The following is a 15,586-nucleotide window of genomic DNA, read 5'->3' as shown; positions in this document are numbered from 1 at the left end:
CGACTAGCTCTTCGTAGACACTAATAACATTGGGTGAATAGAGTAGTGAACTGGCATGTTCTGAAATCACAGTAGGTTTCCCGGCAGGTCCCTCGGAAAGAGATTTCTCTATGGCCACGTGGCCCTGGGAGAGTCACCTACCTGCTTTCCTAGCCTGTAAAATGGGGACAGTGTAACTACTCAGTAAGGTGGCCCTAAAGCACCCACGAGGGCCCCGCACAGTGCTCCCCAGCCCCCTCGCCTTGTCTGGAGGAAGCCGGGCTCCAGTGTGGCTCAGCTCCAGAGGCACCACGCACACACCCAGGGATGGAGCAGGGTGTGGAGCCAAGGGCGTGAGTGAGGAGGGCCTTGGTGGTCACTGCGGGCAGCAGGGACGGCCTTGTCTGTGTCAGGGGAATGGGGAGGTCATCAGGACGAGCCTGCCCGTGGGTTCCCTGCTCTCCCTCCTGGCCTGGTCTGCTCATTGGGTGTCTCAGGTCGCCAGGACCAGCGCCCTACTCTGGCTGCCAAGGGGCTGGGACCAGGATGGGACACAGGAACGCCAGGAGGCTGAGGAGAGCACGGAACCTTTGGGCCTAGCTTCTCCAGAGCCAGGAGGGGCACTCAGGGGCCCCTGTCTCCTCCCAAGGCTCCTGCTGCCAAAAGCGGCCTTCTCACCCCAGGTTTCCTACACCTTTTCCTTCCTCTTGGTCTATCTGCCCCTCTTGCCTCAGGGTTGCTCGCTATGGAGCCTCTGAACTCTGCTCCCACCACCAGCACCAGCGCTGTTTCCGTATCTCCAGCCTCAGCTCCTGGGAGAGACCAGCCGGCCTGCTTGGACAGCTCTAGGTACAGCAAGCTGGCGACATGGCCAGCCCACAGGCTTGTCCCCGAGTGTGAGCTGCCCACCCTGAGCTGCTCTCGCCAGCTGGGGCTTTGACAGGTACCGTGATGGGCATGCCTGTGAATCCCCTCTACTCTCCTGATGCACACTCAGTGCCTCGCTCTTCCACAGCAGCCTCGGCCTCCCCACCTCCGCACGCACCTCAGCTCGTGGGTTGCCTCCAGCCCAGAATGTTCGCCACTCTGTCATCTCAGCTCGGAGACCACCTCCTCCGCGGAGTCCTCCCAGATCGCCATAGTCAAATGTCATGGCTCCCTTTTTGGACCACTAAATCCCTTTGTCCCACGTTGATACTTTGACTTGTTTGTCATCCTGAGTGCCGTAGACAGTGATAATCCTCCAAAGAGGTCCGTGTCCTAATCCCTGGGCATGTGGAGATGTGGCCTTACATGAACGAAGTGCCTCTGCTGATGAGAGGAAGCTACAGACCCTGAGGAGGGAAGATCACTTGGATTATCCAGGTGGCCCAGTGGCATCACAAGGGTCTTTATAAGAGGGAGGTGAGAGGGTCAGTCAGCAAAGGAGATGTGATCAGAAGCAGAGTCTGGGGCGATGCATTTGGAAGATGGAAGAAGAGTCCACCAGTCAAGAACTGCAGGCAGCCTCTGGAAGCCGGAAAGCCAAGGAATCAGCCTCCTCTGCAGCCTTTGGAATGAATCAGCATCTTTAGAAGGAACCAGCATCTTGATTTTAGCCCTCCGGGAGTCGTATCAGACATCTGACCTCCAGACCTGTAAGAGAATAAATTTGTGATTCTCTAAGCCACAGAATGCGTGGTCCTTTGTTATGGCAACTGTAAGAAATGAATATAATTAGCACACGTGGGATTGTTCCTTTACTAGAATGTCAGCATCTTATGGAGACACTGTGTCTTATGCATCTTTGCACATCCATGGCCATATTTGAAAACACCTGTTTATGACTGCACAGATCTACCAGTTCCTGACTGTGTTGATCATCCATCCATCACCCTCCCTCGACCCCTCCCTGGGCTTCTCCCACGAGAGGAAGTGTTTCCTAGAGGAGAGGAAGGTTTTTCTCCCCTGGAGCACCTGCATCACTCTGACCCTCCAGATATTTTTATAATAAAACAAAGCTCGGGGCTCTTACGCAATACGACTCACATATTTGTCAGGAAACGTTATGAAACTTCAAGGAAATGTCTTGTTTCAATAAAGCCACTTTGGCCTCTGCTCCTGGGCGGCTGATGAAGTTTGAGATCTGGCCAGAAAGATAAAATCCAAACTTCTGTGGCTCTTGTGTAAGGCCACGCAGTCTGGGCCTGTCCTCCTCCGCCCCGTCAGCAGCTTCCCCTGCCATGTAGCCTCAGTCTGGTCCAGCCCAGCACCGGATGCCCTGAACACCAGGAAGGTGCCAAGCTTAGGAATCAAAGCAAGTGTTCCTCCAGCCTGGAGAGCACCTTTCTCAGCCCGGCCAGGCACTGCTCCTCCTGGAAGCTGTAATGTAGTCTGCATAAGCCCTAGGAAGCGTCCTTCTGCATGTGGACATCACCCAGCGGTGGCTCCAAGCGGAGGCTGAGAAGTTTACGGGATAAGCCACGCTGTTGCCCTGCAGAGAGGCAGAGGGTGAGCCCTCCCTCCTGTGGGGGACAGCACAGAGCCGCCTTTAAGCTGGTGGCTCCTCTGTCTCGCCCCAGCCACACTGGGCCAGCTAAGTAATTTGCAGGACCCAGGGCAAAAGGAAGGCAGGAAACCTCTCTCCCCTTCCCATGGGCCAACACCCCAACCCTCACAGGAGGTACCCTCAGCAGGGGGGCACATTTGCTACTTGGAGCAGAGGGGGATCCTGTGGTACTGCCAGCTGAGAGCAGGGACAGCCACCGCCGTGCCCCACCCTCGGGGGTGGGGGCAGGAAGGATGTGGCTGGACTGGGCCCTGGGCACTAAGAGGCAGGGAGGTGCCTGGGGAAGCGTGGGGCCCAGGGCGGGGGGAGTGGGCAGGGAATGGGCTGTGTGAGCCTCTCCCCTGAAGCCTGCTTTGTTATCCCTGGACCTCACTTACAAAACACAGGTTCAAAGATAAAATTACTGAGAATTCAGCACGGTGACTGCAGAGCCTTGAACCCCAGGCACGAATCCCCCTTCGGTGCACACGGCCCTCTGGGACTGCACCGGTCACACGCCCGGGGAAGCCAGCCCTCCAGCCAGCCTTCTGCCCGGACAGGGTGGGCCTGGGCCGGGCCGCCCACCTCCTGGGGCCGTGGCCCTGCCCATCGGTCAGGGCAGCAGCACCAGGCCAGCGGCCAGGCCCCTGCAGCGCTCTGTGAGGGCTCGTCCACGCGCTCCAGGAGGTCACTGTTTGCTCGGGCCTCTCTGGCTCCAGGGGCACAACCAGGGAGTCTGAGGTCCTGCTGGAAACACTTCTCTTATCCCCACCCAGTCTGACCGGATTCCATCCCGCCCCTCGAACCACACCCTCCAGACCTGCAGGAACAGTGAGGCCACAGTGACAGCCCGTGTGGAGCATGCTCTAGAGGGCCCTTCCCCCCAGATGGAGGCACTGGAGGTTCCCGGTCACGCAGTCGGGAGCGGCAAAGCCATCAGACCCGCCCAGCTCTGCGCTCCAGGCCCTCCCCGCTCGGGCCAGCGAGGTCACAGCACAGCTTCTTCTCGCTGCAGCGGCTGCTGCTAGTCCTTCCTGTGCCTGTGCACCCGGCCGCTCGATTTACATTAATCGGACCACACGCTTCTGAATAGCGAACCTGTCTCCGCGGCATCGGGACTTCTGAGGTGCTTCCTCCCAGGACTGTGGGGTCCCGGGCCCCTGCTCACACTGCTGCCGGCCTTTGGTTTGCAGTGACGTGTCCCCCTTTTCTCTTCTGCTGTATTTCCATGTGTTTATTAAATTTGTTCACAGTGGCGCTTATATTTTGATGTCCGGTTGGTCATTTCCGCCTCCAGGCGTGCAGACGAGGGGGGCACCCCCGGGTGCTCCTGTGACCCCTCTCTCGGGACCTACCCGTCTCCTGCTCAGAGTTACCCTGATCCTCACTGATGGCAGAGTCTGCCAGACCCAGAGCTCCAGGAAGCACGTGTTCCTTATCTCTTTCCTCCCAGCCTCTGCTTTGTCTTAAAAGAGGGATATATATAAGACTAATGTATTCTCCAGGTCAAAATGCTTGGTGGATTGAATCAATGTTAGAGGAGCAGTGGCAAAGAGGGTGGACTCGGGAGCTGGGCCTGGCAACTAAAAAAAATTGTCACAACCTAAAAGTCGTAGTCTTCCTCTGTGGATCAGACTGTAAAGAATCTGCCTGCAATGCAGGAGACCCAGGTTCGATCCCTGGGTCGGGAAGATCCCCTGGAGAAGGAAATAGCAACCCACTCCAGTATTCTTATCTGGAGAATCCCAAGGACAGAGAAGCCTGGTGGGCTACATACAGTCCATGGGGTCACAAAGAGTCAGATATGACTGGGAAGCTAACAAAAGTTGAGAGTTAATGTTTTATTTGGTGGGAGTTTTTAGGACTTCGAGTCCGGGAGACAGCATCTCAAATGACCCCGAGAGAACTGCTCAGAGGAGGCGGGGGAGGAGTCAGTTTAGATAGAAGTTTGCAGCAAAGGGCAGGGTGTCTGAACATCAAAAGTATTTTGTGAATTAAAGAAAACCAGGTATCTCAAGTTGAGGAATTTAGTGCTTTTGTATGTATGGGAAGATGCAAGAGTCTAGGCTCAGTGAAATCGGTCGTCTCATATGCATCTTCCCTGATGGCTCAGGTGGTAAAGAATCCGCCTGCAATGCAGGAGGCCTGGGTTTGATCCCTGGGTTGGGAACATCCCCTGGAGGAGGAAATGGCACCCCTCTCCAGTATGCTTGCCTGGAGAATTCCATGGACAGAGGAGCCTGGCAGGTTGCAGTCCATGTGATCACAAAGAGCTGGACATAAATGAGTGGCTAACATTCACACAAGCATATGCATCTCGGCTACCTGGGGCCAGTATCCTGTGTTTTGACATCCTGAGTTCCTCAGGGCTCACCGTAGGGAGTGGCTACAGCCTGAGAGCTGGCTGTCAGATAGCGCAGGTACTCTCCTTCCAGTGTGCCCTTTGGGCTCAGGGATTCACATTTGGAGGGCTGGAATCACTGATGACTGTGACATCCTTGTTTGCTGATATGGCAGGAAATAACTCCATTTCACAACTGCCTGGGTTCAAACCCTGGCTCAGGCACTTCTGAGCTCTGGGCCCTGCAGCCAGCTGCCCTCTCTGGTCCTCAGTGTCCTCATCTGTAAAATGGGGGTTATAGTACTAACTATTAATACCTCATAGGCCAAAAAAAAAAAAAATTGGAGAAGGAAATGGCACCCACTCCAGTATTCTTGCCTGGAGAATCCCATGGACAGAGGAACCTTGTGGGCTACAGTCCATGGGGTCACAAGAGTCAGACACGACTGAGTGACTTTCACTTCACTTCACTAGGCCGAAAATGGGTTAAGATTGCTAAAGTGTTTAGAATAGGGCATGGCACACGTTAACACTATCCAAGTAGTTGCTAAAACAGTGACACTTTCCTGTTTCCCTCCTGAGTTCAAGACCAAGCGAGAAAGACACTGGAGATTCAAATAGCAGGTTTATTATGAATAAGACTGAACGTGAGTAGAAGGCTTGACTCACGGCCACCATTATATACCCCAGTACGAATTACACTTGGTCACGCCCCAGGCTTCCCAGGACCTGTCCTATAACCCTGCATCGTCCACTCCTCCATCTCCTGTGACCAGAGGGCAGGGTGGGCCAGGCAGAGAAGGAGAGTGGGAAGCGAGCCAGCTCAAGGCAGCGGCCAGTCTCCTCGTTCCGCACTCAATGGGAAAGGCTGCGGAGAGGCCAGAGTTGCCCCAGCCCTTATTTCAAATGCCCGGATGAAGGGAGAGGGGTAGGAGGCAGACGATGGGGGAATTTTCCCATTTGCCAAGGACTACTCATGGCTGTCATTTGTTAAACACCTTCTGTGCACCTCATGTGACCTTGCTCCCTCCTCATAACTGTCTTAAAAGGAAGTTCCACTAATTTTTCATGGGACTCAGAAACCTTAGGTGACTGTCCAAGGTCACACAGTTAAGAAGCAGCGGAGACAAGATGCACTCTTCCCCTTTGCCAGGCTGACTCTGGCTCCCCGGACAGTTGCGCACGGCTGGTTGGCTATGGTTCTAGGGGAGGCAGTGGCTTCAGTAACTGGTACCCCCCGGCAGCAAGGACTGTATATTTCCTTGGGAGAATCTGCCTGGGCACTGACGCTCTGTGAGGCATGAGCTGGGTGCAGGTGACGGTGTTTATCTACTGCCATCGTGCCTTAGGCATGTCTGGGCACAGACTGACGGGAGAGGTGCTTGTAGGGCCCTGAGGGGCTCCTGAGAGGCAGAGTCCCCCACTGAGTTGACCAGACTGAGTCCCAGAAGCCTTTCTGCCTTTGAGATCTGGACACAGAATGACTGTCGCTGTCCTAAGGAAGCAGGAGGAAGCGTGAGGCAAAGAGTGAGAACCCTGAGTCTGCCAGGAGACACGGCGACTTGCCAGGTGGCCAAGCTTGGTGAGGGCTCGCTGTGCAGGGGGCCTGAGAGGAAGTCAGTTCTGGTCATCTGGGCACAGGCAACAGAAAGGGACTCTGGATGACTTTAGTGCAAAAGGAGTATACTGGACGGATATAGATTAGCCCTCATGTCAGGGGACGATGCAGAGACCCAGGCCAGGAACCACACTGGCCCTGGGGAATCCAGGTGGGTGACCACCTAGGGATGAAGACAGCAGGATGGATGCGAAAAGATTCTGGGGGTAAAAGAGACAGAGACTGGTAATGGGTTGGGTGGAGGGAACTGGGGCAGAGGGAGGAGTTGAGGATGCGGGACAGAGGCTGTGAGGAGCGGCTGTTCCAGGAGCAAGGACCACCTGGTGCGAGAGGAGGGCTTCCTTTTGGGATATGTCGAGTTTGATATGCCCCTTGGCCCCTCAGCTAGGCATTCTGGCCAAGAGCCTGGTCCAAGGTGTCGATATGAGGGTCACCCCGCAGGGTGACCATGGAGGCTGAGTGAGAACCCACAAGGAGCCACAGAATGGAGGGGGAGGGGCTGGGCCGAGGACCGCGCCGCTAGGAGCAGCTCCCGCCTGCCCCCATCCCACCAGCCGGTGCCCCTGTGGTCCGCACAGGCCTTGGGCACTGCAGGTAGCGGACTTCCTTGTCCTTCCACGGCACTGGGCCTAGCGTTTCACACCTAGCAGGTGTTCAATGAACGTTTGTGGCTCAATTTAACAGTTGGAAGGAGAGCTGGGAACAAGTTGCCCCAGGTTTGACAGGCCTCAAGGATGACACAGAAGGCGGCGTCTCAGTGGTGCCTGGAGTCCTCGGAGGTCACAGCTTCTGCTTCCCGACCCTTCAAGGCAAACGACCAAGCTTATGCGAACGGGATATCGGTGCCCAGAGAGGAGACAATGGATGACACATCCCTCCAGCTCCAAAGCCTCTGTTCTCTTGAGGAATGCAAACAAATCCCCATATTTAAATACAGGCCACCCACTTGCATCAAAGTGGGTGGATCCCCTGGGAGATGAGTACACACGGTTCTGCCTGGGTTTACATCAAAGTCCTTCCCACAATCCCTCATTCACGGCCGCGTTGGCCTGCCACGGTCCTAATTCAGCATCCTTTGTTCCAGATGCCCGTGTCAAGGCTGCCTTCTCATGGGCCGATTTGGGGCTCTGGTCTAATCTGCATAAGACCTCAGCTGGTTTGTAACATCAAGTGCCTCGTGATTTGTTTGTCCTCGAAATCTGCCCGCTGCCGCAAGTCAGTACGGTGGAGGTGTGGGAATTTTCTTAGAGCATTGTTTTCAAGCAGGCAAAATGGCTTATTTATGGAGCACTCACTGCCGGCTTTGTGATTTGTGTGAGAACAAGGCTGTCCTTGCCCCCGGAGAGCTCCCTGTGGGGGACCGCTAATGCCTGTCACAGACTAAATGTCACCCTTTTGTGAATTCACAGGATTTCAGAGCTCAAGGCCTCCCCCCCGCCACCCACTACCCTGGAACTCATGGAAGTCCATGGACAGAGGGGGGCTGAGGGACCGCTGGGCGGGAGAAGCAGCTGGTGGCTCCCATGCTGTGCTCTTTCCTGCAAAGCACAGGGAACCCGCGTTGATATCCCCAGGGCTCTGCCTCCTGGTCCCGAAGCTGGCCAAAGTCCCAGCTCTCTTCCTGTCCCCGAGGCATAGGTGGCATCTCCACCCAGCTGAGTCACCAGGGTTTTTTCCAGGTGGAGATGGTAATTACCAACCCAGGCCAGCCTGGATGTCCTCAGCCCCTAGTGAAGGCATCTCTGGGTTGGCAAACGAGTCTCTCCGTGTCAAAATGTATCTTCAGAGCCCATTTGTAGGTGGTCAGAGTCCTCGGTGCTGTGGATGAATCACAAACTATGGACACAGTAAAGCAAAAATGATGATTGCTAATATAGCATTCCTGTGTCCATCCAACAGGAATTTTAGGTGCCTCCTATCAGAGGGCTTCCCTCATAGCTCAGTCAGCAAAGAATCTGCCTGCAATGCAGGAGACCTGGGTTTGATTCCTGGGTCGGGAAGATCAACCCAGGGGGAAGATCCCTTGGAGAAGGAAATGGCACCCCACTCCAGTATCTTTGCTTGGAAAATCCCATGGACAGAGGAGCCTGGTGGGCTACAATCCATGGGGTCGCAAGAGTCGGACACAACTTAGTGACTAAACCGCCACCTATCAGAGGATGTCATGCAAGCGAGAGGTGCCATGAGGAAGCCAGGAGTTCTTTCCCATGCACATGTGGTCCACTCGTTACAACACCCCTCGGACGCGGCTGGGACAACGGTCTCCATTGTGAAGACAGAGGAACTCCCTTTTCTTTTTAGGAAGCTCAAGTCACTTTGTTTCTCCTCCTAAGGAGTTTACAGCTTAGGCAAGTTGAGAAATACAAAGTCAGAGCACCCAAGGCAACGACCGTGTCCATAATCACCAGAGAAGGGAGTAGTTAGGGAAGCCTTCATTCAGTCATTCAGGAAACACTGGGTTCAGCGTGAAGTGATTCTCCATTCTTGGTTGGGTTTTGCCCATTTCTCTTATCCCCCTCATGTCTCTGGTGCTAATTTGCTGATGCCCTCAGGGAGCCATGGACCTTGCCCAGCCTCGGCCTCTGCTCAGAGTGACCTCACTACCAGCTATACTGTTGACAAGGAGGCTGTAAGAACCAGGGGATGCCGTCTGTGGCGTGTGTCTTCCGAGGGTGGGGGCAGGCCTTTCTCCTGTTACTTAGCTTTCGCTCTGATGCTTGTGAATACCTTCCAACCCCGCTGCTGAAGTGTGTGCAGGGCCTGTGGGTTGTCACGCACATTCATTATCCATTGAAGGTTAGAGAATACCACTGACTTTGGCTTGATAACTTTACAGAAAAAGCCGTTATCGCTGTCACAGTTAAATGCGAGAGCACAAAGCTGGAGCCGATGAAGAGGAAAAGAGCCCCAACCAAAGGATAAATGACATTTCAGGAAAAGCAGAAGCGGTAGATATGAAGACCCATTGTAATTCAAAGCGGCAACATGTCCAATGACTTTTAGGTGGTTTCAGGTTAGAAAGGGGCAAGTACACGCCCAGCCACATGGGGGGCCCTGTGGCAGGAGCAGATTTGACCTTGGGCAGTCTCGCAACCTCTCTGTGCCTGTTCTCTCCTCCATAAACCGGGATAATAATAACATCTAACTTGAAAGTGATGATAAGAGATTATGGATTCATATGCCTAGTATCTAACAGATGCTCAAAACTGTAGCATGATTATTAAGAGGCTCACTAAGAGAAAGCAAAAAGTGGGTACAGAATTGACAGGTGCTTAGAATGAATTTTGTTTTGTCAGACTAAAAAGAAGCTTTGTTTTTTACATCCTCGTGTTATTTGTTTCCAAATCCTGACGATATCATCTCATCAGACGGAACAGCGTATACACAGAGAGTGGTGTGCTACCAAGTGTTCAGCTACAGGCTCCTGGGAAGGGGAGAACCCTGACTGGCAGGGTTTGCCAGTTTTCACGGTGTAACTATTCCCACCATGGCCGAATTCAAGTTTCCAGTGTAGTGTCAGGAAACGATAACTAAATGCAACGTGGGTTCCCACACGGGACCCTGGAACAGAAAAATGGAGAAAACAAAGGAAATCTGAATGAATTATGGACTTCAGTTAATAACAATGCATCAGTGCTGGTTAATGAATTACGACAAATATACTAATGTAAGATGCTAATAACAGGGGAAACTGGGCGCAGGGCATATGGGAACTCTGTTCTATTGTTCTGTAAATCTAAAACTGTTCTAAAAATCAGACCCGAAGAAGAAACGATGTCAAAAGACACTTTGGGAAGAGACAGCAGTGTTAATATTTATTTTTAATTGAGGGCTTGCTGTGTGCCCGTAATTTTACATGCTGACTCTGGCTCACGTAAGGGAGGCGTGAGCAGCACATCCCCAAAACTGAACGAGGAACGGCAGGCTGGTCAGCAGTGAGCTGTCTCCCAGGCTGGGCCTGCTTCCCTCTCTGTTGGACGCCAGGGCTATATCCTGGGAGACAGCCACCCGCCTGGGGAAGAGGGGACCACAGTCCCCGGACCATGTGAAATGTGGGCAGTGCGTGTCCTGAGGGGCAAGCGGGGTCCTATGACTAGAGGAGAGGGGTGAGGAGGAACGGTCGCTGTTCTGCCTGCTTACAGCCCTTCCCTTCGCACCACCTCTAGGTCTGGTTTGAGCAAGGCTGCTTGCTCTCCGTTCCGTGGTGGGCATGGGACCTGGTAAAGCCTGGCTAGCCAGACCCATTGAGACTTGGGTTGAAACTACAGGAAAAGGGGCTGACTCTCCTCCAGAGTTTGCTGAGGGGACAGGAGGGGACCACTTTGCAACCTATGTGAGACCAGAACCTGGAGCTGCAAGGCGGAGTCAGGCCTCGTCATCCTGAAGCTGCAGTTTCAGGACCTGAAGTGAGTCGGTTCCCTCTTTTTTTCATGAAAAAGTATAATTCAACGTCTTTTAGTGCCTTCAGAGTTGTGCGATCGTCTCCCCATCTCAGCGTGGTATTCACAATGGTTCACAGAGAGGTTGAAGAATATTTTGCCATATTCCATCATTTCTGGTACTCTAAATGTGTAGATGTGTGTATATGCAGACATCACACATGTTGTACGGATGCAGAAGCACCGCATATCAAAAGAGATACCAATTGTTTATACTGGTGACTGGAAGAACAGGAAAAACGTACATATTCTTTTTTGGATTCTTTGCCATTACATGTTATTACAAGATATTGAATATAGTGTTTGGTGTTATACAGTAGGTCTTGTTGTTTATTTTATCCCATGGACGGAGGAGCCTGGTAGGCTGCAGTCCATGGGGTTGCTAAGAGTCGGACATGACTGAGCGACTTCACTTTTACTTCTCACTTTCATGCATTGGAGAAGGAAATGGCAACCCACTCCAGTGTTCTTGCCTGGAGAATCCCAGGGATGGGGAAGCCTGGTGGGCTGCCGTCTGTGGGGTCGCACAGAGTCAGACACGACTGAAGTGACTTAGCAGCAGCAGCAGCAGCAGTATATGTCTATTAATTGGGCTTCCTAGGTGGTACAGTGGAAAAGAATTTGCCTGCCAATGCAGGAAACACAAGAGATGCGGGTTCGATCCCTCAGTCAGGATGATCCCCTTGAGTAAGAAATGGCAGCCCACTCCAGTATTCTTGCCTGGAGAATCCCATGGACAGAGGAGCCTGGTGGGCTACAGTCCATGGGGTTGCAAAGAGTCAGATACGACTGAGCATGCACACACATTTATCTGTTAATCACTTATTTCTAATAATTTATTTTTGTTGCATTTTACAAAAGTATCAGTTCACATGGATTGGAAGAAAAAAAAAAAAGCTGATCTTTTACTTGAGGTAGTTTTCCCAAACTACTGCTCTGGATCACTGAGAATTAGCATAAGTCAAGATCTTGATGGAAATGGAAAATATGAGCATGGAGCTGGGAACTCAGTGCCTGAGAGCAGCTTCAGAGCCACACAAGCTAGTTTGGATCCTGTGTCTGTCACTTACTTGCTGGGTAGACTTGAGCTGGGTAGCTGTCCCCTTTTAGCCTCAGTTTATTCATCTATAAAATGCACTTACTGGGATGTAGCCAAGGTGGTTGTGAGAATTAAATGAGATGATAGATAGTCTGGGAGCAGAATTTCCCAGGAAATATGGCCCCCTTTCTTCTGTGGAGGCTGGTGAGGGGCAGTAGCTGATGCATGGGAGCTCTGGACACTCTGATTTGAGATCTAACTGCCAATTCTGGGCCAAAGGGCTATCTCAGGTAAGGAGGGGAAAGGGGTTGTCCGTGGCCTGGACCTGTTCAGCACCATACAGGGGAAGGGTGTCCCCTGTGTGTGTGTGTGTGTGTGTGTGTGTGCCGTGGGGGTGGGGGTTGGGAAGTGAGCAGGGGGCCCAGGCCTGAGAGCAGAAGCCCTGGGACGCGGCACCACACCTGTGTCCATCCGCTACTGGAAGCAGGGTCCCTTCGCTTTCACTAATGGGGGAGGCTGAGGGTGTGGAGTGGAGGTGGCGCCTGGAAGAGGTCCCTCTAGAGCTCCTTGTATCAGAGGAACCAGGAACAGCCTGGGGGTGGGGTGGGGCGGGTGATCTGTATGAGCAGGGGGGCTGGGGCGACCCTAACTTCAGCTGGGGACACTCCTCCCATCTGGGATGAATTGTTCCCAGATGCTCACAGGAGACATGTGCCCACTGCAGGCACTGCTGCGGGGCGTGACCCTTTCTCCCCACCCTAGTGGGCGAGAAGAACCCCACATGCCTACTTCCTACATTAAATTCCCTAGGGAAGTGAAACCTCAAACATGTAGTGAAACATGCATACACTGTCTAGGCGTCCTGTGAGCCCAAAAGTTTCCTGGCGGGAGAGCCGCACCCTGTGGTGGGGGCCCATCTCGTCTCTACTTGAGTCAGAGTGTGGAGGACGGACTCTGCTTTCTGGCCACTCGTGCTGCCTCTCCTTCGGCCTGCTTCCCCTCGGGGCATCTTTCCTAGGGATACCCCCGACCCTTTCCTTCTGCTTTTGCAGTCGCCTCCCCTCGCCACTTTACAGATGAAGAGGTTGAGGCAAAGAGGTTGAGTGGCTACTTTAGGACCACTGGGTAGTCATGTGGGGGAGCTGGAATTTGAACCCAGGTTTCCTGGCCTCATCTCTTCTTCCCCTGCTTCCTGCTGCCTGGTCCCTGAGTAGTCTCCGATCCTTGGCACTCCAGGGCCAGGCCCACAGCTCCCAGGGGCACATCTTAATGGGCCTAGTGGTGGGCCAGGCACCTGTCTCCCGGGTCCCACGTTTTGTCACTGCAGCCTCTTTAGGCAGATGGCAGGCTGGTCAGTGCCACGAAGTGGGCAGTAACCTCGGACTCGGTCATCAGCTTGCGTGCCCTTGTTACCGTGCATCCACCTTCTGACCTTAAATCTGTTTCTGCTTCCCTGTGGTAAGCGAGTCCCTCCTGGGGGCAAGCCCCCTCCAGATGAGAGAGCCGAGGGGCTTCTGCAGGGGCACCTGCTCCCAGGGTTGGTGCAGCTGCTGTGCCACCGCACAGGAAGCCCTTCCTGAAAGCTTCCCACACAAGGTCAGCGCTCGGCCCATCTGGCGCGGTGCAGAAAGGAGAAGCCAAGTGGCGTTCTGGATTTTGTTTTTTGTACTGGGCCTGAGTGCAGCAGAGGCTCGCGGGGAGAGGGAGGAGCACAGACTTCACAGTTGGACAGCCTGGGGCTTTGAATCCCAGCCGTGCTGTTTGTCTGATGTTCGCTTTTTTTTCTGAGCCGCAATTTTCACATCAATAAAATGGGGATGATGATCACAGCATCCATGGGGCAGAGGTGCTAGGAGGTTTGGAGAGTGTCTACAGGATCTGACTCACAGAGCCCAAGTACAGTTGACCTTTCGCAACACTATGCTCTGGGGGGTCCTTTGGGTATCCTGTCTGTGATCAAGATTGGTAATCTGGACATTGATGCTGCAGCTAAGCAAGAACACTCGCTGAGGGTATACAATGCCAAGCACTTTGCTGAATGTTTTACGGGATGGTCCATTTGCTCCCCATCCTTTGTAAGCCCCGGTTACAGAGGAGTGAGGCTTGGAGATGCTATGCAACCTACGGCATCAGACGCTGGTGAACTTGAGCCTGGGTCAGCTCTGTTGTTCCTCCATCTCCAGAGGTTGAGCACTTAGGCACTGCAGGTATGTTCCAGGGATAAGAAGGCTCTGTTAGTGCGTTCCTCACTGTTTACCTTCCTCCTTTTGTACCTCTTTGCCCTTCTCATTTGCATTGCTTCTTCCTCTCACCCTTTCCCTATTTTCTTTATTAAGTGAAAGAATTAAGCATCAAGTTCAAACGTATCATGGTAAAGTTGAGGAAACAAAGTATCAGTTGTCTATGGCTGTGTAATAAAATGAGACTTACAACCACAATATTTTATTAGCTTATAACTGTCTGGCTAGGCAGTTTGGGTGCAGCTGGAAGTTCTAGGTCTCTCTGGGTCTCAGGTGGCTGCAGTTGGCAGACAGCTCCTCTGGGGCTGGGTGGCCCAGTGCAGCGTCACTCACCTTCCTGGGGGTTGGCAGCCTGTTGGCCTGGGTGCCTCAGTCACCACTCACTAGGCTCACTTGGGCTTAAGACAGTGAAAACTGCGTGGCCCCTTGAGGCTTCAGCTCAGAAATCATACATCACCTGTGACACATTTTAGTGGTCAAAGCAAGTTAACAAGATCGGTCCAAATGCGTGCATGCTCAGTTGCTTGTCGTGTCTGACTCTTTGCGACCCTATAAACTGTAGCTTGCCATGCTCCTCTGTCCATGGGATTCTCCAGGTAAGAATACTGGAATGGGTTGCCATGTCCTCCTCCAGTGGATCTTCCTGACCCAGGGATCGAACCTGTGTCTCTTATGTCTCCTACATTGGTAGGTGGGTTCTTTACCACTAGTACCACCTGAAAAAGTAGATTACACTTCTTTCAGAAAGAAGTATACAAAATTTGGTGCCCATTTTTAGTCTACACACTAAGCACAATCCCCCAAAGATATCATTAATATAACTCCTTTTTGTCCTTCAGTCCTCTTCTATTCTCATTCAATCCTTATGCTTCTGAAAATAATTCCTTACTTCACACCATGCAAAGCTTCATTCACCACTCAACAAATATTTTATTATGTGCCAGGGTCCCAGACGTGAACAAAACAAATCCGCTCTAGAGAATCCAATATTCTAGTGGAGGGAGGAGACAATGCAGAAATAAGCAAGCACACAGTGTAGGGCTGTGATGGACAATAGGTGCTTTGGACAACAGAGCAGATGAGGGGGTGGAGCCTGTGTGTGAAAGGGTGGAGGGTGGTGGGTGGTTCCTATTACATAGAGAGACGGTTGACATCTAATGAGGTGACATCTGAGCCTAAAGGAAGTGAGGGAGTAAGATTCAAGCAGAGGGGAAGATTTCCAAGTAGAGCAAACAGCCAGTGCAAAGGCCCTGGGGCTAACATCAAGAGACACCATTTCTTAAGATCTTAAATGTAGTTTTAAAAAAACCTTACATATTCACGAAAGAACGATAAAAGGAAACGTTTAAAAATTGCAGAACTCTTGCTAAGCGAAAGCATTTTATTCTACCTGATTTAGTTAT

The sequence above is a fragment of the Bubalus bubalis genome, chromosome 15 (assembly GCF_019923935.1).
Source record: "Bubalus bubalis isolate 160015118507 breed Murrah chromosome 15, NDDB_SH_1, whole genome shotgun sequence".
Classification (NCBI taxonomy): Eukaryota; Metazoa; Chordata; class Mammalia; order Artiodactyla; family Bovidae; genus Bubalus; species Bubalus bubalis.
The sequence above is the reverse complement of the archived record's forward strand: the minus strand, read 5'-3'. Positions refer to the sequence as shown.